Source organism: Sabethes cyaneus, chromosome 2, assembly GCF_943734655.1.
Source record: "Sabethes cyaneus chromosome 2, idSabCyanKW18_F2, whole genome shotgun sequence".
Taxonomy (NCBI): Eukaryota; Metazoa; Arthropoda; class Insecta; order Diptera; family Culicidae; genus Sabethes; species Sabethes cyaneus.
In genome coordinates, this window is record NC_071354.1 from 65,480,172 (window position 1) to 65,506,660 (window position 26,489).

A 26,489-nucleotide genomic window follows, 5' to 3' on the forward strand; every position below is an offset into this window, starting at 1 on the left:
TGGTGGGAAAGTGGCATTAATGATATTAAATTATTTAGAAACTTTTCGGGAGAGATTTTCGAATTCGAATTTCGAATTCTCTTCAGAATCCGCAATCAGCCAGCAGATTCATCTTCGACGAAGTAGCAAGATATGAGGATAAAATTTTTGAAGTAACAGGAAATATGAACCGAACTTTTTCGTTTTTGAAGGTTTATCATTCTAATTCAAGAAACCGACAATTATTCAAAAAAAATGGCGGTTGACTGTAACCAGTGTTGCGAGGCCCACACTTGTGTGGGCTAATTTTCTCACACATGCATGCTCGTTCTAATGAACACGTCGGCATAAGCATTCCTTTCGGACTCCCGCTCTTGTTTATTCATGCACTGCAACGACTTTTGCGAGTATGTATTTAGCTAACAGCCACGGGCGTCGCTCTCGGACGTTATTGCAGCCTGGGCGACTGATACCGATCACTCGCGAGGACTCGCACTTCCACCCACGTGTAGAATCGGGGGCGTAAGATGAAGAAGAAAACAAAAAGTAATGCAAAATCTGTATCCCAGTGTATCACTAGTCCTCAAGGGCAGCTGGCTGCTCACGAGCTGTTTGCCTTGTGAGTGGTTATGCAGAAAGACGCTACCAGACTGTGCGTTTGCGAGTGTGTAAGTAGTAAAATGTCTGCACACAGCAACGCCGGCTGTTTTTCGTTTGTTCTGGGGCGCCATTTTGAGAAATTGCGTGGAGCGACAAATTGGCTAGCGCCGGCCCTGTAAGTTGGCTATCCAATGAATTCAAAACATCGTATGGCGAGAGAGAGTGAATGTCACTCCATTACTTTTCACAGGACAGGACAATTTTTTTTTTAAATATTTGCTTATTAGTGATACAAATTTAATCCCATCTGGACTAAGTTCCTTCTCATTAGTCAAAAGTTTCACAGGAGTAGTTTCGTCAGAATTTGCCCCAATGCATATCACTACAACAACGGCCAGTTTCATTAAAGAATTTCAATCACATGGTTTGGTTACTTTACGTGGGAATACATGCGCATTGAAATTGAAAGCACACAAAAGATCACACTTTGGAATTATTCTGGTAACTTTTGGTTACGGTTTCGAATGATATACCTCAGGAAACCACGAGTGGCAGCTGCGGCGCATTTCATAAACGATGAGATTCGAACAGAGTTTTTTAATTTTTATGCATAAGAATACAACCTTCGGATTCTGGAGTCCTTATTTGATTTTGTGAGAATAAATTTTACTGGCATGGGCTACTTGTCAGTTAAATAACTTTTCACCAAATAAAAAACACCATGTACTTACAACATTCTATGGTAAACATATTATGACTAAATTATTCAAAATGGGCTCATTATATTTCGACAGTAAGATTCGTCTGAAAAAGAATTAAAGATTCCAACGAACTGTTAGATTCAGTAATAATTTAAGAGAAAACCAATATTGTAAAAAAATTGATTGAACACACCTTAGCATATTTATAGTCGCCAACACTTCCAAAATCGCGGGATTGATGCCCCAATGGAATGTCCGTGTCCGAAAACTTTTTCGCTGTTATCCCTTCTCTCTTATGTCCCTCCCCTAGCCTATTCGTGTGAATGATCATTAGTAGAGAAGTTGGGCCAGCTGAAGTTTTGCCGTATAGCGCACAAATTACTTGCATAAAACACCAAAAATTATTTCCTTCACGTCGAATTGTGCAGCAGCAGTTTTGCAATAAAAAACAACCGTAAAACATTCAACTAGTCGACATCCCGGAGAATGGCATTTCACGAGCGCCGGAGGCGTCAAATTCCAGAAGCAATTTCCATTCCAGTCATTCATCTTAACGATAGTTTCCAATTTGTGTCTTCCACACAGAGTTAGATGGTGGCGAATGGCTGACAATTAGGGAAGCTTCCCCGAAATTCGCACATTATCCGTTGCGTTTTCCTGAGTTGTTAGCGCTTTATCGTCCCGAATGACCATAAAACACTGCCAAACAAGCGCACTCCGGCGCGCGATGATCTTTGCAAGGAGGAAAACTTTTCATTTCTGTGCTGCAATTTGCGATGAGAAAATCACTTTAATGGCAAAGCACTTTCGCAGAGTGCTTTATTCAGGACGAATGGCATGGTACTCGATTCTAAACCGAACGGACGGTCTGCTGAACCAATGAAATTCGACACAAATGGTAAGTAATTTTCGATTGAAATTCAACTAATAACTCCCTGGATGACACTGCACATGTGATTCAAGTGAAAAAACCAAGCCAGAGCAGTACGGAGGAGACCGCAAATTTGTCGGCACATCGTTTAATCCAACTGCACTGCTGCAACTGCCGCGGTTCCAGATTCCAGGAAATGATTTAGTTCCACAACTTTTAAATTAAATGCTGATGGGAGTTGTTTTTTGTATTTGGTATGTACGCTAAAACCATTAGCCGGAATCGGCTCGCGTGAATAAGCGAACCCATTTGAGGAACTATATCTTTTGCGGCTATCAGCGCAAATCGGTCGCCTGACGGGTCGAGTTCGAACGCTGACCCAGAGCGCTCAATTGGTCTCGGTGGGAGTGTGCTTCGGATGATTTAGCAAATGAAGAGGGGAGTGACACTATCGGATACGATAACCTTGACAATCCTAGAAGCTCAAATTTAGTGACCTCACCAATACGCGATCTAGAGGGATCCAGTTGAATTGCAGGAACAAACGGATCAGATTACGTAACACGCAGCTTCAATAACACCGCCACTGTGTACAATCAGTGGCCATCAGTCTTGCGTGGGGTCCGTCGCATCAATCACTTGACGTAGAACGTTTTTCTGCGTTTCCAATCGTTCGTCCTGGCCATTGCGAGTCGCATCTGCACCGTTAAATGCCAAAAGTACCTTTTTGTTGCAACGGTGCCGACCGGTGCCGGCATTACCGGCAGCAATCTCGGAATCGATTCGATATAGTTTTGCCATTCGTTTGGCAGAAACGTTTTTGCGATGTCGGTAGGTACCTGCGTACTTCGACGCTTTCTACTGTACGACCATTGTTGGACTGAGACTGCTGCGTCGCTCGCCCTTACGGTTCAAAACCATCAACGTACCGTGCCTTATTTGACCTCCTTTAGCAGCCTGCTGGACGATTGAGTGGCTTATCTCAAGCGGGTCCCATCAACATCAGTAGATAGCACCACGCACCGGGGTACAGTTACAGTCCCATTTAAGGATGCTTTTTTTTCCTTGCTCGCTACAAGTCTTGATTTTAACTACTTCAGTCTTAATTGTTGGTGGTTGTTTTGATTTGACAGAAGATTAAATCTGTGACTTTTTTGTTTTGTTTTGCTGTTGGCGGAATTTTCTAGTGGTTCAAAAGATGTGATAAGTATAAGTCATCTGAAATACTATTTTACCGACGTTTTTTTAAGTTAACCGACTTAGATAATGTCAGTCAGCTTTATGGTACAAGTCATAGTGACTATCCACTATTCAATTAAAATTAGGACCACAACTTTAATATGTTCATTTTCAATGACATGAAAAAAGGTAGTGATCAAATGCGCCTGGAAGGGAGGAAACTTGGGATGTATTCGAATGAAATAAAACATGAGCGAAAAGACTCTTTTGGAGGGTTCTTTATAAATCATCAGGCGGGAACCGGGAGTGCACTGTAACCCTAAAAGATAAAGCAATACCTGATAGTGCAATGTTCCATGTAGAGTAAGGAGGGGTAAAAGTGCGATGCGGGTAAAAGTGCGATTCAATGATTTATCGGTGCAGATTCCGAGTAAATTTTCTACGTTGGCATGGATGGGTGACTACTTTGACAGCTTGAATCTAACGTAAACTTTGGTTGTTTAAGAAGCATAGTTGCTGAGTTATGAGCAAATGTTATTTTAGGACGGTTTTGATGTAATTTTTCGTTATACGGCAAATATGATATCAACAGGAGGATATTACTTGTTGAAAATTTGTAGCAGCGTTTTACATCACTCACATATCTGTTTTGAAAATACGGCGAAAATAATTTACAAAATATATTTCGCTTTTCCGTAATTTAATCTAACCCCGCGAAGCGCCTAGCGGGGTAAAAGTTCGATTCACGGACGGGGCAAAAGTGCGATTGATGGACGAGGCAATAATGTATAGCTAATTATATATAGCTTTACGCACTATGTTACAGATACTAGAAATGAAAGTTCTGCAGAAAACTGTGTGCTCTACAGGTGTTGGCCGAAGAAAAACAATGTATTTCCGCTGATGAAACAAAAAACAAACGTTTGGAAAAGTTTCGATCTAACGGAGGCTGCAATACTTCTTCTTCTTCTTCTTCTTCTTCTTCTTCAGCAGCATAGAGCCGGGTGGCTCGTGCTGTTTCAAGCACTCGTCTCCATTCAACTCGGTCTTGGGCCACTCGTCGCCAATTTCCTAGTCGTCTCAGAAGTCGCAAATCGCTTTCGACCTGGTCGAACCATCGAGCACGTTGGGCCCCCTGTTCCTGGTGCCGGTGGGGTTGTTGAAGAGGACTATTTTCGTCGCACTGTCGTCCGGCATCCTTACGACGTGTCCGGCCCACCGTAGCCTGCTAACTTTCGCTAGATGTACGATGGAAGTCTCCCCAAGCAATGCCTGTAGCTCGTGATTCATACGCCTCCGCCACTCTCCGCTTTCAGTTTGTACTCCGCCAAATATCGTCCGCAGCACTTTCCGCTCAAACACGACAAGGGCACCTTGCCCACTTCTAGTTCGTCGCCGTCATCGGTTACCGTCCGTGGGAGGCGCACGTTGGTTTCCTTTGAGCCTCTTCCTTTCATGTATTTGGTCTTCGATGCATTTATTTTTAGCCCAATTCTCCTAGACTCCGCTTTCAGTCTAGCGTAGATTGCCTCCTCCGTCGCAAAGTTCCTGGCAATGATATCGAAGTCATCTGCAAAGCCTAGAAGTTGGCTACTTTTGGTAAAAATCGTGCCTCTCGTTTCGATGCCCGCTCGTCGGATCACCCCCTCAAGAGCAGCTGGATGCAGGATAGACCCTCGCCGCGTCTCGAAGGGACTCGAGAGTGTCCCAGAGCGTACGAAACACATCACTCGATCCAATGTAGCTCTGATCAGTCGCGTCAGTTTGTCCGGAAAACCGTATTCGTGCATTATCTGCCATAGCTTGTCTCGATCGACTGTAACGTATGCTGCTTTGAAATCAATAAAGATGTGATGCGTGGGCACGTTGTACTCCCGACATTTCTGCAAGATTTGTCGGATAGTAAAAATTTGGTCAGTAGTTGCGTGGACCCCCATGAAACCCGCTTGATAATTTCCTGCGAAACCTTGTGCTATCGGTGACAACCGGCGTAACATGATCTGGGAGAGTACCTTGTAGGCGGTGTTTACCAGCGTAATACCGCGATAGTTGCAGCAGTCTAGCCGATCACCCTTTTTGTAGATGGGACAAACTACTCCTTCCATCCATTCCTCCGGTAGCTTTTCCTCCTCCCAAATCCTCGAAATAACTCAGTGTAGAGCCTTTGCTAGCGTTTCTCCGTCATGTATATAAAACTCTGCCGACAGGCTGTCCTTCCCAGCGGCTTTATTGGTCTTCAGCAGCCCGATTTCTCGTTTGACTTCTTGGAGATCAGGCGCTAGGACATTACTATCTTCCATGGGCGCTCCTAGGTTAATTTCCGTTCTGTCTCCTTTTGCGACTTCGCCATTGAGGTGTTCATCGAAGAACTGCGTCCATCTGTCTTGTCGGTATTTGGTCAGGTTCTCTTTAGTGGCAATACTTAGATAATTTTTCCAAGCAGTTTTTCCCCTCCACCGCTTGTTGGCATTCCCCATCAAACCAATCATTTTGTGTACTCCGAGGCTCAATACCTACTGCCGCGGTAGCGGCCTCTCCGATGGCCGAGCGTATTCTGCCCCAACCATCTTGGAGGTTTGAAGTACCTAACTCCTCGGAAGAAGGCAGTGCCTCATTCAGTATTCGCGCGTAGTTCTCGGCAGCTTGCGGGTTATCCAGCTGCCTGATGTTCAGCCGAGGAGGGCGACTTTGACGTGTCCAATATACGGTGGAGAGCTTTGAGCGCACATGTACTGCTACTAGGTTATACATCGTTGGCCGTTATTGTTCATGTCGGTGTACAGGCTATGGGGTCCTACCACCGGCCTGTACATTTCTTCCCTACCGACCTGAGCGTTCATATCCCCGATGACTATCTTTATGTCCCGTGACGAGCAGCTGTCGTACGTTACCTCCAGTCTCGCGTAGGATGCTTCTTTCTCATCGTCGGGTCTACCTTCGTGCGGGCAGTGCACGTTAATTATGCTATAATTGAAGAAACGGCCCTTTATCATCAATACACACATTCTCTCGTTGATCGCCTTCCAATCTATCACGCGATCCTGCATTCCGCCCAACACTACAAAGCCCGTTCCCAGTTCGTTGGTAGTGCCACCGCTCTGGTAAAACTGGGCCTTTCCGCCACGGATCTTCCATACCTTCTCTCCTTTGCGACAGATTTCCTGCAGAGCTACGATGCCGAGTTTGCGGGTCTCAAGTTGTTCAATCAGCGAACAGTAGCGAGTCTCCATTTGTCGTCCTTGTTCCGTCGCCTAGGTCCATGCCGAATATTTCGCTTCGAATTTGCTTAAATTTTGTAAGTTATTTAATTTAGGTGTGTAGCTGTACTGGGGCAACACTACCGAGTCTCGCGATGGGGCTTCCATCTTATAGTGCCGAGACTCACTATACCTCCTTCTTGGTTAGTATACGACCTTAGTTTCCACCGGGGTTGGTTACCCGATCTTCGCTAAGGTTACTCGTATTCCGCCTGGTACCACGAGGAGATCGGGATCGGAGTTGCTGGATAAGAGGCTAACGACCACTATGGGGTCTATATTCCGCATTATCTAGCCATTTACCAGGCAGGATCCTTTCCGTATTTTCATTTTCATTGTTCGTGGTATGTGAGATGAGCCAGGGCCACGTCCGGTCATTCTCTAGGCAATTGCCTGCTAGTCAGAGACAGCCAGCCTCGACTGACGCTTCTGCATAAACGTCTATTTTGGCCAACTACTTCTTCACCGTTTAGCCGGTGGTTCCGACCTCCTGGCCCAAGGCGCGGAACGATGAGACCACCTTGTTCTATGTCTTCAACTTCAGCTTCTGTTACACGTTACGGTGGCGCAGCACTATAGGGCGGCCAAAACCAAGCTTTCGTTCAACACTTTTACCTTTCTCGCGGGAGAGGATGTTCTATATGCCGTATTAGCTCTATTCAGCGGATATGAAGAGCTTCATTATGTCCAACTTGTTCGCTCCGAAGTGGAGCTAGTAGTACGAACAAAGCATCGAGCGTAGTTGTTTGACTGTTTTCGCCATGGCTGCTGCATTTAAATCAACTAATAACGTGGCATGAAAAATAGCTAAAATCAGTTTAGTTTTTTAATGCATGCGTTATAGCTAATGCTAATGCTGAACTGAAATGGAGGCCCTTTTTTGCGCCCCTAAGAGCTAGCGCCCCTAAGAGCTAGCGCCCTTGGCGGGGGCGAGTCTTGCCAACCGCGCGCTACGATGCTGCGTACCTCCTAGCTCAACTGCTCCAGTATGTAAATGAAGCATTTTCAGGTATGACCATCTATCTTCAGCCTTTGAGTTAGATCTGCGAGGAAGCGCTCTAGGTAGGGGCTTTACAGAGCCAAAGCTATAATTGACACGATTGCTGGAATATCGCCAACATTAAGTTGCACAAACAAATTCTACACATGTTTGAGAGCAATTTTACGATGTTCCGAAAATTACAACATTCTTTTAAAATTTTTTTAAATTGTTAAGCAAACTTGAAAATTTCCCCAACAGTCCAAAAACACAAGCAAAAATCGAACAACAAAAACTGAATTCCGATCGAAGCAAAATTAGTACAAATCATCGGTGCCAACTTGATTGAAACCTCTTCAACCATAAACGCCAATTGGTTCGGACATAAATCTGCTCCGACTTTTGCTGGCCACCGATACCGGCTCCCGCAGCCTCTCGTTGCCGCCATCGCCGTCATATGCATTTTTAGGCAGGCAGGCAGGCAGGCATCCTCATTGCCACTTTATGCGAACGATAAATCGACTATCGCGCTGGAATTTATAACAAAAGAAAGATAAATTGACCACCGCAATCATCGGGATGATTGCACAATAATGATGAAATTTATTTTATTCCTTAATTTTGTAATGCCCCAAAACCGCTACCGGCCTCGATGGCACGGCGAGCAGAGATTTTGTTTTCTCCTTTTACACATTTTGATATGCACAGCCACAGCCACAGCCACAGTAGCCGCAGTAGTCCTCTAAGATTATCGACTTTCTTTTTATTGTTCGACTCATTTTTCTGGTCTACTTTCCACGGGCCCGAATGTATTCGGAACGCGCCGACTGTGTCTGCCTGGCTGTATTTGCCCAAGAGCGGAGATAACATTGTTCCGAGTTATATTTTTATTCCAATCATAAGCGGTGACTGAGTAGGTTTAACGAGGAAATTCGTTTCCGAAGTTTCAACACATCCTGCTGTTGACCGCATTGATTGCTGGCGGTCGGTTGGTAGTCGGTTAAGTTTTTCGTACAAAACTTACTTTTTGCGTCTGAACAAAAAGGGTTATAGCCGACTCCTCTCTTCTTCTGGTAGGCTGGCTAGTTTGACTAGCACAGCAAGGACACGACTGTACAGGAAAACAGTATGTTTTATTGTTGGAGATAAACTTTCTTTTTTTTGTCATTGTATGACCGAAGTTTTCGTGAGAGGGTTAATAGAAACACACCCGAATATTTTATGTTTGTTTTTATGACAAATTGTTCTGCTTTTGTTGTATTTCAAGATGATCTGCGAATGGGTTGTTATCCCTTCTTATCTCCAATACTTGATTTGTGTTACAATGAGTTACACAGAATCTTTAGAAATCATTTGTATCGAACATTTGTAAACTGTTGGTCAATTCAATTTACTTGTCACACGCGTAATAAGTATGCAGTGAAACTCTTGCCATATTTTTTCTTGTTTCAGACTGAAGCACAACCAATACGCTACGGCTAGAGATCACTTCTTCAGATTAAATTGTATTCATCATGTCGCAACAAAGTAGCAGCGTAGCTTCGAAATGGAGCAGCCTGACGTAAACAAGCAAACAATTTATGCGCAACAATCTGTCAGACGTAGACATCGCCCAAAAATGTAAACCAGCAACAGTAACAAAAAGCGGATTTTACCGTGTTGGGAGCAGTTTGATCCCTTTTTCATCCGTTACTCGACAGTGGCAGTACCTGTCTTCGGAAGGCTGTTAACGGATTCAAAATAAATAAATTCAGCATGCCTTACTGTTTTCGCATATGGCCTTAAAGGTATGCCAATGAAACGGGCAATGAGAGCAATTAACTAATTAGTGATCGATAAATGCAGCCCACGAAGCATACTTTCATTGCGGCCTGTGATCAATCAACATACAACGAAAATAAGTGAAGTGAAGCTTTGGTATTTACTACGTTCAGCTCATGGCTGATAAGTCCTAAATCGTCAGCCAGTTTTTCATTGATGGATGGGCGCAAAGTTGTTTCGCCAATCATCACTTACTATCAACCATTTTGGAGATTAAGTAAGAGCCTACTTATTGAAACAAACAAGTCAAAATATGGATGAACGATAAAACTAGCAGGGCAAAGCAAAATTGAATCCGGTCCGAAGCACTCCTTAAACTTAAAATTGCCGAGAAATGTTTTCGTTAAAAATTAAACCAGCCAAGAAACAACAAGGGTTTTTTTCGCTCATATTGCGGTTTTCATGACCAATTTTGGTCATAAAAGCTATTATAAGACTGTAATAAAGCCCAAATTGGAAGCTTGTACAGTTTGGTATTTTAAGTAAAACATTTTTTAATAATGTTTTACTTAACATACCAAACTGTACAAGCTAAAATTAGACAAGGAAACTAAAATAAACACAGCTAAAATAAACAGAAAACAGAAAACAGAAAACAGAAAACAGAAAACAGAAAACAGAAAACAGAAAACAGAAAACAGAAAACAGAAAACAGAAAACAGAAAACAGAAAACAGAAAACAGAAAACAGAAAACAGAAAACAGAAAACAGAAAACAGAAAACAGAAAACAGAAAACAGAAAACAGAAAACAGAAAACAGAAAACAGAAAACAGAAAACAGAAAACAGAAAACAGAAAACAGAAAACAGAAAACAGAAAACAGAAAACAGAAAACAGAAAACAGAAAACAGAAAACAGAAAACAGAAAACAGAAAACAGAAAACAGATAACAGAAACCATACACGGGAGAACAGAAAACAAAGAAGAGGAAAATAAACAAACGAAAAGCTATAAACAAAAAACTAAAGGAAATAATAAAAAACAGAACAGTAGAACAGAATTACTCATGAACGGTAGAACAAAAGAACAGAAGAACAGAAGAACAGAAGAACAGAAGAACAGAAGAACAGAAGAACAGAAGAACAGAAGAACAGAAGAACAGAAGAACAGAAGAACAGAAGAACAGAAGAACAGAAGAACAGAAGAACAGAATAACAGAAGAACAGAAGAGCAGAAGAGCAGAAGAATAGAAGAATAGAAGAACAGAAGAACAGAAGAACAGAAGAACAGAAGACCAGAAGAACAGAAGAAAAGAAGAACAGAAGAACAGAATAACAGAAGAAGAGAAGAACAGAAGAACGGAAGAGCAGAAAAACAGAAGAACAGAAGAACAGAAGAGCAGAAGAGCAGAAGAACAGAAGAACATATTAACAGAAGACAAGAAGAACAAAAAAACAAAAGAACAGAAGAACAGAAAAAGCAGTAAAACAGAAGAACGAAAGAACGAAAAACCGGAAGAAAGGAAAAATGAAAGAACAGAAGAATAGAAGAGCAAAAGTCAATAAATATTTAAAAAAAATTATAATTAGTAAACCCGAGCCAAACAATGCCCTAACTGTTGTCCTAGAGAATACAGCCAGTTGATTTTGGGTTAAATCTCTCCAAAATAAACAGGCCTCGAGGGTAAGCAGCTTTGTTATGCAAATACTTTGACTCGATTGAAAGATACATTCGGCGAGACAGCTATCGTCTGTCTAAATTCGTCAATTCTTCTTCAGACAGGCCGGTCGGTTGGTCGGTCGGTCGGTCGAGTCCGGCAGCAATAACGAAAAGGAAGTCCGGGGAGAAATGATCGTTATCAATCGCCGGTCACCGGTTTTGTGTCTCGCAAAACAGAGACGTGCACAGCTTTGCCGGCTATATTTGACGTATATTTACCACCCTCTGTCCCCCCAGTGGCAGTCGAGACAATAACCCGGACCAGAAGACAAATAAACTTTCCTTGCGGGTTTATGTGCCTGCACATATGCTGGTACTTTGGCTCGCGGTAACCAAGGAAGTCCAACCATCGCTGCCGTTGTCGCCGCAAATTACGAGATTGATGAGCGCCCGGCAATCCGCTGTGTCTGTTCTTTTTTTTTTCGTTCCAGACAACGGAAAAAGAACGGTTATATGCACCCACGAAACAGCCACATAGTAGGAAGCAATCGACGGATGTGTCCTGCAAGGATCGTTTCGCAGACTTGAGAGCAACAGAAAAAAGCTCACTATTTTGGTACCACCATAATAGTCATCAGAAGCGTCTCGAGGAACAAAAAGAAAGTCGTCCATCTTGCAATCGCTGTAATTACAATCGTAAACTAATTTTGAACGTTGCCAGTAAGCCCTAGCTACGTCCAAGCCATGTTTATGAACGTCGGAGTGGGATCACTCGTACTGGGAAGCTTGTGGGAAAATTTATTTGGGTGCTGCTGCATGTATGTGCATTGACTATAGAGACAACATTCTGGATAAGGGCATTGAACTTGCTGGAAGTGCTCAGTTGGCACCAGTCCCACCTCAGAATATGTACTCGATGTTCGCATAATTGTCATCGGGATGGGAAAAAAATCTCTCGATGATTGAGAATCTCAGCCCGATGCGTGCCTGCAAGAATCCGCATCAGAATCCGATCAATGTGTGCAGTACGTGTCAGAATGCAAGAAATGTCCCTATTTCTCTCTCTGCCGAGTTGGTGAGCAATAAAACGAAAATTGTTCATCAACACTAATTTATTGGCTGCCGCTGTTCCGTTCCGATTCCGATGCAAAAGCCACAAAACGAACCGAAGGGCAGCATTATGGAATGGGCACAAAAGAAACTGAGGGCGAAATATGTATCGTTCCGCATCGCCACCACCACCAGCACCATGAGCTGCAACCGTAGAGCCACCGTAGAAGGAAGCTCAGCGACCGAAGGAAGGCCCATAAGAAGCGAGTTCTTTCAAAAGGGAAGAACAACTCTCCAGCAACGCACAAAAAAGGGTATCGCGAAGATTCCTGCGTCCGCTTGGTATTAGTTGAAATTGCTTTAATTTATGACATTATTTGTGGATTCTGGGCGGCTGATTATGACAAAAGTGTAGATTTCATTATTGACTTACCGGCGGAGTTGTTTCGATGATTTGCGACATGTTTTCCGTTGTATCTTTCGCGGGGTTCCACGGGAACACTGGGTAACAGTGAATGGCCTCCTGTCTTCCCGGGAGAATTTTTGTTGGTATGAGAAGACTATCAATTATGGTGGAATTTTGGAATTGTTTTTAGTGTTGTTTTCATAATTGCTTAATTTGGTTCGACTGGATTTTTCATCGCCAATAAACTTTCAGGCCGAATTCCATAGCGGAGACAGAACAACTTCAAGGTACACATCCCATGTGGATACGAAATGGTGACGTAGAACATAAACCAGAATAAATGCCTACAACTATTTAAGAGATAAAAGAATAGCTTTGTTATTTCATGAATAACTGCGTTAAAATATGGAATAATATAACATTCCTTTTTCTACGTTCCTCGATCGATAAAATTGGGCGAGACGAAGGGATGTTGGGTACTTCTTCGATACGATTTACTTTCAGGCCATCAACGGCCTTTTGGCAGTTACGTAACTATTAAAGCATCCCAGGTAACAAATAAGCATCACCAATGCTATTCAAATGTAGGCCAATAAGCATTTAAGTCGCCTTAAATGCTACTTAAATGCTATTTTGGCAAAATATACAGCTACTTTACTGATAACCTTCTTATAGTGCTGACAATGCTAATTTACAGCTAATTACCAACACGAAGAATTTGAATACAATTTTGGATGCCAATTTACAACACCTATGCAGTCAAAAAGCTAATATACAACAACGTGCAGTATAAAATGCCAGATACGCTGATTTGCTGCTTATGTTAATGCTTATTAGTTACCAGGAATGGGTAGTTTAATATACACATTTACAATTTTTCCTTACAATAAAGTAGAAAACAACTCCCCTGTCTCCTCATTGCATAGCCGGAATACGGATAGTAATATTCGCCATGATTGTACAACATTTCGCCGAATATCATTTTGCAAAAAAAAATTAAGCGGAATGTACCATTTCACGGAAAACTTTTTTGTGGAAAGTACCATTTCGCGATCCTCTCCTTACTCGCTGTCGCTCGTTCCAGGAAACCCAGGTAGACCTAGGAAAACAAATAAATCTAGACAGTAGTGATTTCTGCGGGGAGTTGCCTCCCCCGAGTGGGCGGCGCTTCCGACGGCGGATCGCCGGCAACACTCGCGGCCGTCTCGTCCTGAATGATCTAGAGTTACTATAGATAGTTTTTGTGGTCTTGTTATTGACTAATGTTTTATGGAAGAGTCTAGAATTTCTCGAGATCGATTAGTTTTTGAGTTTCGCAAAAATTTCTGTTTTATTTGTATGAGAGTCCATATCCCCCTACCACAGGGGTGAGAGGTCTCTAACTATCATAAAATAAATTCAAGACTCTAAAATCTCCCACATGCCAAATTTGGTTCCGTTTGCTTGATTAGTTCTCGAGATAAGAGGAAATTTCCATTTCATTTGTATGAAAGCCCACTCTCTTAAAGGGGAGATGGGTCATAACTCGCTTTCTACAGAGGAGAGGGGTCTCAATTTACCATAGAAAAAAATCTTGCCTCCAAAATCACTTGCATGTCAAATTTGGTTCCATTCGCTTGATTAGTTTTCGAGTTATGAGAAAATTTGTTTTTCATTTGTATAGGAGCCCCCCCTCCTAAAGTGGGGAGGGGTCCCAATTCATCATAGAAAAAAATTTTGTCTCGAAAAACACCCACGTGCCAAATTGGGTTCCATTTGATTGATTAGTTCTCGAGTTATGAGGAAATTTGTAATTTATTTGTTTCATTTCAGGGGGGGCTCCCCCCTCCTAAAGTGGAAAGGGGTCTCAATTCATCATAGAAAAAATTTTTGTCTCCAAAAAAACACACGTGCCAAATTGGCTTCCATTTGCTTGATTAGTTCTCCAAAAGCACCCGCGTGCCATATTAAATGAAGACTTCATGTAACGAGACGTCCATCAAAATACTGTTTATTAGAAACAGTAAGAGATGTGATGGAACGAGACGTTCATTGAAGCACATTAGAGCTTATGCTTGTAATAAATAAGCAGAAAGAAAACTGAGAGTTCGCTAACTGCCGTTTACAAATTTGTCTTGCAGTTAAGTACGAAAAGAATACCAACAGCAAAAACAAAATGGAGACACACGCGCAACGTTCCACATCACCGGAGTCGGAGTGGCCTTCGGATCTGGAAATAGCAGGCGAAGAGGAGATCGCTGAAACCGAGTCTTGGTTATCGGATGATGTTGATTCCGAAGTTGAATCCGAGGTGAGTGGCAGCGTTCTAGACGAACCAGCCAAGAAAATTTACTCTGGTAACACGCAAGCAGGGAATGAACTTAATGCTACCCTCGGGTAGGACCAGTTGTTCCTCAACAAAATAAATGAACTGGAAAAGGCCCTCGCGGCAGCGCAAAGCCGCTTGGAAATGTATGATAAGGCAGCAGCTACAGCAAACGAAGCAACGTGGAGTAACTACCGCCCAACAACTCACGAAACAGCGATTCGTTGGGATCAGATTAAGCCATTCCCCAGCAACATCCCAGTAAACAGAATGTGGGAAGAATGGTCAAAGTACCGCGAAAATTTCGAGATCGCGGCAACACTAGCCAATGCCAACAGTCCTGCGCGACGATCCCAGCTTCTATATCTATCAATAGGAGAGGAAATGCAAGGCGTAATACGAGCGGCGAGACTGAGACCGGATTTGAACGACTCAAACTGTTACGAAAATTTTATTCACGGCATAGAAAATTACCTAAAATCTATGACCGACATCACGTCTGAACACGAGGCATTTTTCTATATGAAGCAGCAACATGGAGAATCCACTGTCATGTTCCACAGCAGATTAGTGCAAAAAAGTCGCCTTTGCGGATACAGCCCGATCGACCAAGACCGATTCATTCGATTGCAATTGTTAAACGGTATGAAGAATAGTAAGCTAGCGGAAGATGCTCGCCTCCACGGGTATGACACCAATTATGTTGTTCGAGCGGCAACCCGGAGTGAAATATACTTGCAAGAACCGCGGAGTTCCGGAGGAATTGAACTAGCAGCAGTAGAAAAAGAATCTGACTCACGTGCAGAATTGAATCGTGTGACGCGCAGAGAAAGTAGAGGAAACACCAGTAACAAAAGAAACCGCCGGAAGAAACTTCAGGAGAAAACCCCCAGATCAAGATCGCGACAGCGGTGTTCACGATGCAACTACACCTTTCACAGAAATGGAAGATGTGCAGCAGTTAGTAGAAAATGTGACACGTGCGGACGCATCGGTCATTTCGCGGCAGTATGTCGTGACAAATCAAAAAATGAATGTGATCCAAAGGTATGAATTATTTAAATAAAGAGTTGAAAATGTTGTTTCAAATCTTATGACTTACATGTTTTTACAGCTTGTCAATTCCATTTCCTTCTCCGATGCTTTAATTCATTGCCGAGTTGGTTTCTCTAAGCCCATTCTATTCTTGATCGACTCTGGTTCAGATGTAAACGCGATAGGGGGTAAAGACTGGGCCAAACTACAAAATGAGCTTGAAACAGGATTGGCCAAACTACTTCTACTTCAACCCTCAAAAATTTCGAAACCAAGGGGATACGCAGCAGAAGAACCAATGCGAGTGGAGCGTGTATTCATGGCTGAGGTAGAAGTGGTTGATGCGACTAAACCAGTCGTTTCAGCTGAGTTTTTAGTGATCCCACAAGGCAATCGTTCTATCCTCGGAAGAAAAACTGCAGGTGATTTGGAGCTATTGAAGGTTGGTCCATCGGTAGGCAATCTTGAAGATCCAGCTGAAGGAAAGACTTTTCCAAAAATGCCAGGCGTTAAAATACGATTTAGTGTAGATTCTTCAGTTCCGCCGCAGAAAAATGCGTATTATAATGTGCCGGCAGCATTCAGAGAAGCGGCGAAGCAACGACTACAGGAGATGGAGGCTAGTGGAATAATCGAAAAGGTAACCACGGCACCAACCTGGATAAGTGGGATGTCAGCGGTAGCGAAAGGTAAGGGCGACTTTCGTCTCGTAGTAAACATGCGAGCTCCAAATAAGGCTATTAAGCGTGAATACTTCCGACTCCCACTCATTCACGAAATAAAAGCGAAATTATACGGGGCCAAATATTTTTCGAAGTTGGACCTAACAAGCGCGTTCTATCACTTAGAACTAAGTAAAGAGTCGCGCGAGCTAACGACATTTTTGGCGGAAAACGGCATGTACCGCTTTACTAGATTAATGTTCGGTGTAAATGCGGCCCCAGAAATTTTTCAGCGGGAAATGAGCAGGATCTTGAAAGATATAGACAGTGTTATCATCTACATAGATGACATCTTAGTTTTCGCAAAGACCCTCGATGAACTCCATAAAACAGTGGCTAGAGTGCTACAAATTTTGAGAGCAAATAATTTAACGCTGAATACCATGAAATGCGAATTTGACAAAACATCAATTCAATTTATAGGGCACAAACTTGATGAAAGGGGATTCCACATCGATGAAGTAAAGATTAAGCATATACAAAAATTTAGAGAACCAACGACAGCATCGGAGCTGCGTAGTTTTTTGGGATTGGCTTCTTATTTAAGCCCGTATATTCGAAACTTTGCAAATATAACCAGCCCATTATGGAGTGTATCAATGCCTAAAAAGTGGTCATGGGGACCACAACAAACTGAAGCATTTAAATTACTCAAAGAACGCATAATTCAATGTACTGTTGCTTTAGGATATTTCTCTGAATTGGATAAAACAATATTGTACACCGACGCATCGCCTGTAGCTCTTGGAGCGGTACTAGTACAAGAAGATAATAATGGAAAGGCTCGAATAATAAGTTTCGCCTCGAAATCTCTAACTGTCACTGAAAAGAAATACGCACAAAATCAGCGAGAAGCACTGAGTGCAGTCTGGGCCGTGGAGTATTTCTCATACTATTTGCTAGGGAGACATTTCACTTTGAGAACCGATGCAAGTGGAGTTGCTTTTATCCTTAACAGATCGCGCGAAGACTCTAAGCGAGCCTTAACAAGAGCAGATGGCTGGGCATTACGACTAACCCCTTACAGCTACGACATTGAATATGTCCGTGGTAAAGAAAACATAGCAGATCCCTCTTCAAGATTATATGAAGGAAACGACGAGCCCTTTAACGATGAAACTACCCCTTGGCAGATCGCAAGAATTGAAGCTAATTCTGTAGGATTTCTAACTGAGATCGAGCTGAGCGACGCGACCGGAAGGGATCCATTACGCAAGCAAGTTATGCAAGCTCTTGAGTCTAATGTTTGGCCGAAAACACTTCGTAGATTCCAACAAATTTCTGCTGATTTAGTTATGAAAGATGGTATCATTGTAAAGACCGGCTGTGCCATAATCCCTGAGAGTTTACAAAAGAAGACGTTAGAGATAGCGCACGAAGGACACCCACAAACATCTAAGCTGAAAAGCATATTGAGAGAGCGTGTTTGGTGGCCAGGAATGTCAACAGATGCAGAAAAATGGGTGAAATCTTGTAGAACCTGTGCTTCAAACGGACTGCCAGAAAAAACGACACCTATGGAACGCATTTTTGCCCCTAAGACAGTGTGGGAGACGATTGCAGTAGATTTCAATGGCCCTTACACTAAATTTGGTGGGATTTATGTTTTGGTCATAGTAGAGTATCGCTCGAGGTATTTGTTCGCCCGCCCAGTTAAATCAACAAGCTTCGAACACACACGAAAAGTACTAGAAGACATTTTCGAAAGGGAAGGATTCCCAAAACAAATAAAATCCGACAATGGTCCTCCCTTTAATGGGGAGGAATTCAAAAATTATTGTTTACAGAGAGGAATAAAAACAACCTTTTCGACACCACTGTTCCCACAGCAAAACGGAATGGTGGAAAGCTACATGAAAATAATAAACAAGGCTATGGCATCAGCAGCGGAATCAGGATCAAGTTATATGAGCGAGCTCCGTGCTGCTATCCAAGCACACAACGCTGCAGCACATTCAATCACCAAGGTTCCTCCCGAAGAAGTCTTCAACGGAAGAAAAATCAAGAGAGGACTTCCTTTATTGTGCCCTGCACGAGTGGTCCATGATGAGGATCTTCTAAACGAGAGAGATCGGAAAGCGAAACTCGACGCAAAGATTCGGGAGGATAAGCGCAGAGGTGCTAGAGCTTGCCGTGTCAAACCGGGAGACATAGTAATTGTCGAACGACAAACAAAAATGAAAGGGGATACACGATTTGACCCTAAAAGATACACTGTACTCGAAGTATCAAACGGTAACTTGGTCTTAACGGATGATGATGGACGAATAATGAAACGTCATATCACTCAGACAAAAAAGGTTGAACGTTGGCGTGAAACATCCATAAGCTTAAGCAACGATAGCGGAAATACTCAGCGTCCGTCACGAACGAAGAAAGTTCCTACATACCTGACAGACTATGTAATGCCTCTATCAGATTGACATAGTTATAGTTAGGAATTTAGATTTTCGTTTATGAATAGTTAATCCCGTTCCGTAAACAAAGTACCAATCACTGTTATCTTGTTATGCGCGATCTTCCTATCAAACCAAAATAAAACAAACCTAAAAAAAAAAAAAAAAAAAAAAAAATTAGTCTATAACTTACTTACCTTAGATTTTGAAAATAATTTCGTGCCAATCCGGGCACTAAACACATTGTACCTCCTATGTACATAGGAATGACCGCCAACTCTCGTATATCTGTACTCAATGCTTTTTTTCTTTTTTCCTCGTCTCACGCTGATATGCTGCAGCGGTTGCAGCTTGCAGCAATGAAAATTTCATGATCTTAATCCTTTTAATCATTGAAATTTGACAATTTGACACTTTAAAGCGCGATGTTATTCTCTGTCAAATAACACATAGCAGGGAAAAGCAATGCTAAGTAGTAGAGGTGTGAAGGAACGTCCCGTTTGTTAGCAGCGCAAATAATGTAGACAACAGAGACGACGTCAATCTCGCACCGCGTTTGCCGTACCTAAGTAATAGAGTACCTAGTATCGTAAGCCTTCAAGTAACACAGTGTTGCCTGTTTAAATACAAACACTCTGACATTCATTACATTCACGCTCATTTATTTTAACTCTAAATTGAGTAAAATTGTACTCAGTTTCGTTAAAAGTGGATCTACTCTGAATAGAGTGGTTATGCTGTTACTCACTTATGAGTAGCGTAGCTACATGTCAAAGCTGAGTAGTTCTTACCCACTTCTCATTCTGCATGAATTAACCAAACTGAGTAACTTTTACCCAATTCTGTTATTTTAAAATTAAGGGAAATTTCGGAAGTTTTACATTTATAATAATTGTAACAAATATAATAGATTAAATATTTATTTAAAATTTAAAGTATGAACTCACAATAAAAACAAGAAAAAAATGTTGCGCGTGACAAGCTTGATGAGGTCATAGGTATTGTACGAGCCGACCTGATACAGGAAGCGTGCGCATCGTCTGCCTGCAGTTTTTGGTGATTCTATCTACAACATTTGGCACTCCTTACTCCTCCTGATTCGTGTGTATTCAGGCTATTCCGGTAGAGACTTTCTTCTAGCGGGCAACAGAACAAAAGTTGGTTCAGTCTCACAAACCAAAGTGTCCGATTTAAAGCTTCTAGCATTCAGTTCTATCGGGTCGTTTCGGTTGTGCTGGCAGATGCATGATGACGTAAATGTAGTATTCATGTAGCCTCGTTAACCGTTAAATTTTACATTTTACGATGTTTCTGTAAAGAACTGAATATGAATGGACTTATGAAAATAGAATCATAGTAATATCTTACAAGTTACTTTTGAATAATCTTTTGATACTCTTGAATAAATGGACAAGTATACTTTTGTAGATGTTGTCGATCTTAGCCACAGCCATTATCCACTGTAGCAGACATTCCATTACTATAAGCTGCCTCCGACGCATACATCAGATATTAGAAAGTAGAGGTGATTAAATCTGCCTGATAGCAAACTGTCCACTACCATCAAAGGTGTATCCTAAGAAACGAACATAAACTGCAGCTCACGACCTGAACTCAGGAGCCATTTGTCTCTTCGACAAATTTATTTCTTGACATCTATTATCAATGTAATCAAATAGGGAAGTTTTCTAAGCTTTCGTACGTTGACTATATTGGCAAGGAATGCAGTTTTTAATGCAGCTTCGGCAACTTTCAGCGATGGGCGTATAGCTTCCAATTTTTATTCTGCTAATGGCTAATGATGTTACTGCCGCAATCTGTTCCACCAGAAGGTTCGCTTTGTTATTCATTGTCAAGATTACTGGATTATTTTGTAAGCTCTGTAGTCTTTGAGTGAGTGATTCGGGACCCCTATCTGAGCATCCTCGGCCGCCGTTGGAACCAATCGATGTCAAACTTAGGAATTTGAGTGATCGGTAGCGGATCTTTTTTATCTAACTGAAAATGGAAAATTCTGTATTTGTTATTTTTTTGATATTCGGAAGAACTTACTGGAGAGAGGCATAAAACAGTGTGCACAGATACTTGGACTCAGGATATGAAAAAATCTTATAAATTATTTTACGTTGGGATTCATTTGGAAGCAATTTTTCCTTGGTGGGTATTAACTCGTTGGTGACTTGATCTGAAATGAAATTAAAGAATGTATTTCGTGAATTAAAATGTGTCGACGATTTGTTCAATGCTCTCGCAGAGGACAAGATTAAACATGCGAAGAAGCAGCAAGTTGCACTCCGTGTTGATCGATCATGTGTAGACCATATCACAACACTCCGCATTATATTGGAGCATATCAACGAATTTCAAGACTCTCTTCTGCTGGTGTTCGTTGACTTCGAAAAAGAGTGTCACCGACTCAACCACGCAAACATCTGGCGCGCAACTGAGGCCCTTTACTTTGTACGACCACGGCGCGACGCGAGTTCGCTCACTTTAGTTTAAATAAGTAACCCTGCTGCCGACGAAAAAGGGTATTTAAACGAATGTAAGCAATGTCGCGTCGCGTTGCAGTCGCGTTTACTCTGGGGGTTCCCTAAGGCGTAGCAGAGTTTCAGATAAGCTACTCCATCTCATCGAGGCTCAGTACGAAACGAGGCGAGGCAAGGTTTTGCACAACGACGTCTTGTCCGAAGCTATAAGGGTTACTGGTAATGTGACAAGGCTACAAACATCGATTCTGACCACTACCTTTTGACGGTTAAAATGCGCCTAAGACTCCGTTGTTACCAACCTTCTGAACCATCTCCCGCCACGGTACAATCTTTTTTTATATTGTTTATGCAGGGAGAAAATCGTTGTTGTCGGTGTTGGCGTTGGTGTCTTCTTCAACGACCGCAAGCATCACCCGCCGGGTGGCCACGGAACGCGAGCGAAACATCACATGCTCCACCGTTTCCTCGGCTACCGTACAAACGGGGCAAAAGGGCGAGCCTACCCGCCCACCCGTATGTAGATACTTCTTGAAGCATCCATGGCCTGACAAAAAATGGATAAGGAGAAATTTTACCTCACCATGTCTTCTACCGATTTAGGACGAGATGTTCTGGATCAGCCTATGGATCCACCTGCCGTGCTCAGCATGATCCCAGACCGCCTGCCATCGCCCAATAGAGTCCAGCCTAACTCTGTCCCTAGCGCCTCTGACGTTCCTCTGCCTATGGCACTCGATATCCTCACCTAGAAGTATGCATATGGGAATCATGGCTGCAATGACCCCGATCGCAACCAACGATATGGTACAGTAGCCACACGCTAGAAGCTAGAAACCTGCAATCATGAGCTATTTTGCTCATTTTAAAGATTAAATATCTATCCGTGAAGGTGGGCCCGGATAAATTGGCTACCTGTGTGGACCTTCTGATAGTCAGGATCTGGGGCATAGAACAGCTTCGGTAGGAGTGGAAGGAGGAAGTAATATGCCCAATATAAAGTAGGACGACTCCCAGTTGGCTTCGAGGTACGATGCTGGACTAATAAGCCAATCGTCGAATGTTCGAATCTCGGCTGGGAGAGGCTGTTAGAGTCAATAGTATCCTAGCAACTGGCCCTGCAATTGTCCTGTACTTTAAAAGCTGACTGGAAAGTCTGTCGTATAAAAACAGAAGATCAAGTTTAGATAACGGAATGTAGTACCTAGGCTTTGCTTTGCTTTGCTTGTTTCAAGAAGCGCGACAAGCTGGAATGTGAGAACTATCGAGCGATCGCCATTCTTAACGCCGCCTATAAAGTGATTTTTCATGTCATCTATCGTCGCTAGAAAGAAGATTCGTGGGATTCGTTATCAAGCAGGGTTTAAGGACGGGCGATCGAAAATGAGCCTAATCTTTGTGCTGCGACAGATCCGCCAAAAGTGTTGCAAATACCAAGTTCCTACACACCACCTTATCAAAGATTTCAAGGCCGCCCACGATACTATCGACCGTGGAGAGCTATGGACATTGTCGGAAGGACGTTCCAGGCGGTTGCTGAGCAGTATACCAAACTGAAACGTGAAGCAATAAAGGTTGGATTAGAGTTGAATATATTTAAGCGCGATCGAGCTCGCATAGGCAATAGTGTGGTAGTCGATGGGAACGAGTTCGAGGTGGTGGACGTATTTGTATACCTCTGGTCGTTGATGGCGTTGGATAACAAATGCAGCAGAGAAATACGCAGCCGCATTCTTGCCGGAAGTTGTGCTTACTTCGAACTCCACAAGACTCTATGGTCTGGTAAGCTTCACCCCCGTACCAAATATACCATGTACAAAACGTTAATAAGCCTGGTAGTCCTCTACGGCCACGAAACGTGGACAATTTTCGACGGGGACTTGAAATCACTGTCCGTTTTTAAACGTCGTGTGCTTAAGACCATCTTTGGCGGTGTATAAAGAAGAATGAACCACGAGCTAGTGTAGCTCTTCGCCAAACCCAGTATCCAGGAAGTTGCTAAAGCTGGAAGGGTACAATGGGCGGGACGGCCAGCATCAACTTTGCAGCTTTCCGAGGCCTAGTGATCAGAAGAACTTGCTCCTAATAAAGATATCCACCAAGCTGCCTAAAGATCACCTAACCAACGAACATTAAACCAAATCGACCATATTCTCATCGATGGTCGATTTTCTCGAACATCACTAACGTAAGCTCCGTACAGGGAACGAATATCGACTCGGACTATTACCTAGTAGCAGTAGTAGCATGTGCCCTCAAAACTATCGACGGTACCGTGGACCCCCCTTCGTTTGACCGTTTTTAATCTGAACACTTTTTAATTTGAACCCCGTTGGTTTACACGACGTGCAAATTAAAAATGGTTCAAACGTCATTCTCAACATGACATCATTTGTTTATGCAGACAATGCACATAAACACGATTTGTTTGTACTGACCTAGCGTGTTTAATCGGTTTCACATTTCGTTTTCCTAACGATTAAGATAGAAATCTGATCGGAAAATGCAATATTCGCACTTGCAACTGCCAACTAAAACAAACCACCAAAACAATAACAAAGAGCAGGGCGGCCAGTTCACACAGGTTTCAGCATATTTCGGGTTACCAGTTGTTCAAATTAAAAAGTAACCCCGTTAGTTTGCATGAGAAATCGTTCAAACGAACGGGGGTCCACTGTATATACCTCGTGACCAGGGCTGTCCTGCATTGAGTGCACCTATTTTGCTTTTTTAACTGTAACACCTCAACCACGAACCGAAAATGTTTTGTATGGGGCATTTATAGAGCCCATTATTATCCATAAGATTGCTGAACCAAGTATTGCTCTATCTTAAGTAATTACGGCGCACTCTCAGTTCACACTGGGCGGTGCACCAAGAGAGCTCTCTGCGCACCACCCAGTGTGAAGTGAGAGTGCGTCGTAAATACTTAAGATAGAGCAATACTTAGTTCAGAAATCTTATGTATAATAATTGACTCTATAACTGCCCCATATATAACATTTTCGAATTTTGCTTGGCAGAGGTGTTGCAGTTAAATAATAAAAATAGGTGCACTGAGTGCAGGACAGCCCTGCTCGCGACAAAGCCGCCCACTTCGTTTGAATATTCGGCAGACAACCCGGGAGTTGCCGAGAACTACGTGCATGAGCGCTGCCTTCCTCTGTGGAGCTAGGTGCTTCGACCCTCGAGGACGGATGAGGCAGACCGCATTGCGCGGTCACTGAGGCCACAACCGCAGTGTTGGCGCGTTCACGCCAGCGCGCCTTACCCTATCGAACCGGACTGCTAATTCCCGGCAGCTAGCGGATAGAAGTAGGTGAGAGTAATAGCTGCACGCCCTGTCATCGATATTGCCCATCGAAGGATCGCACTAATCTTAATCTAAGGTTATGTTAAAGATACGCTAAAAGTGCGGGTGACAAATAGTGCTATATACAACCTAAGAGTACGGACGATATAAATAAGTCAGCTTGCTTAGTGTTGAATCAGAGGAATCAGCCTGGAAAGAAAGTACTAAACGAAAATAATAATCCCCCTACCAGTTCATCCTAAGTCACGGTCGTTTCATTTGGCAATTATTATTTCGGAAATCATTCTGACTGTTGGCAATCTCCAACACGCAGAGTAAGGTTACGAAACCTCGAGTGCACAAAATGATTTGTTTGACGGGGAATGCCAACAAGGAATAGAGAAGAAAAGTAAAGCTTGAAAAAACTATCTAAGCATTGTCATGAGAGAGAATTCGGCTATGAACGACGAGCGCGGAATGAGTTGACCACGATCCTGAGGAAGAAAAAGCGCCAGAAGGACGAAGAGATCGTGAAGAACAACTATTCCGGGCTAATGAGACGCGTAATTTCTAAGAAGTTGAACCAATCTCGTAAACGTAAAGGATACGCACTGAAACCTGATATGTATAGGGACAAGGACCTGGTCACAAACGAGTACGAGGTGATCGACAGGTGAAAGCAGTTTTTCGATGAGCATCTCAACGGCGATATAGTAGAAGGAGACGGAACGGTAGTTAATCTAGGAGTGCCTACAAACGATAATACCGTGCCGGCTCCCAATCTCGAAGAGGTTTGGCGAGACATCGGTCAGCTGAAGTACAATAGAGCCGCCAGAAAGGATCGACTCCTGGCAGTACTCAACAAAAATGGCCAAGAATTGCTAGCGATGACACTTCACTGGATAATATTAAGGATTTAGGATTCTCACCCTTAATTCTCACCGACCCACAAAACGGTTCACAGAATGCACTAATGTCCTCCACTGCTTTACGATTGCTTTCGTACTTTAACGAAGTTCATGTAGTTGAATCGAATTTCTTTTGCGGTACCTCAATATATGAATGGATGTCAATATATTCAATAAATTCTTTGAAAATTTGTTTATAGCACCATGGCTGTTAAAATCACTTGATCAATTCAATAACATATTATTCTAAAGTGTACTTACATTAATCACCGTTTTGATTCCCTGACATTTCGCGGATTTGATCGGTAGCATACTCTGCAAAATACGGGCAGTTAAATACATGGCTGCTTCCCTTGCTTTACCGACAATTGCATGCAGAGTTTCCTTGCCAATGCCAACACCGACAAACAGGGGCTTTTGTCCAAGAATGTTAAAAGTTACATCTAAGCATAAAAAAGTCAAATTAGAAGAATAAATAACAACCAAAACCAATCTTTGACTCACTGTGCAATCAGAGAATGGAGGCAGCAAAATTGGCAGATCCGGAAAGTTGAACTTATCGATGTAATCTTTCGGTTTAGCCAACAGTTTCACAGGCCAATCATTCTCATCACTTTGATTTTCGTTTCACTCTTTTGCTGCTTATCTTCTGCTTATAGTCGAGATATCAATTTATTGCCCTGTACACTAGCAGCCTGCTGCGATGTTTGTCGAATAAAGGCATGTCAGGATCTGCAAACGAAATATTTCATAAGGACATTTGTTTACTTTGTTCAACTAAAAGCAATTCCTCTTACTTACCATTGAATTTGCAAAAAATAATCAATCTTTATTTATTTTTATCGACACTTTAATTTTGTTTATTTTCCACCACACTTGCACGGTTACTCAAGTTAAGCC

At 42.6% G+C, this 26,489-nt stretch overlaps 1 long non-coding RNA gene across 1 annotated transcript; it reads right to left on the minus strand.

The window, feature by feature from the left end:
• Positions 1-21,024: 21,024 nt before the first annotated feature.
• Positions 21,025-26,213, minus strand: LOC128738333 (uncharacterized). The gene is made up of 3 exons (XR_008412093.1): positions 26,094-26,213; positions 25,851-26,032; positions 21,025-21,085 (listed from the first exon to the last, which is right to left on the minus strand). It is a non-coding gene; the product is annotated as an uncharacterized LOC128738333 (long non-coding RNA).
• Between the last annotated feature and the right edge of the window lie 276 nt (positions 26,214-26,489).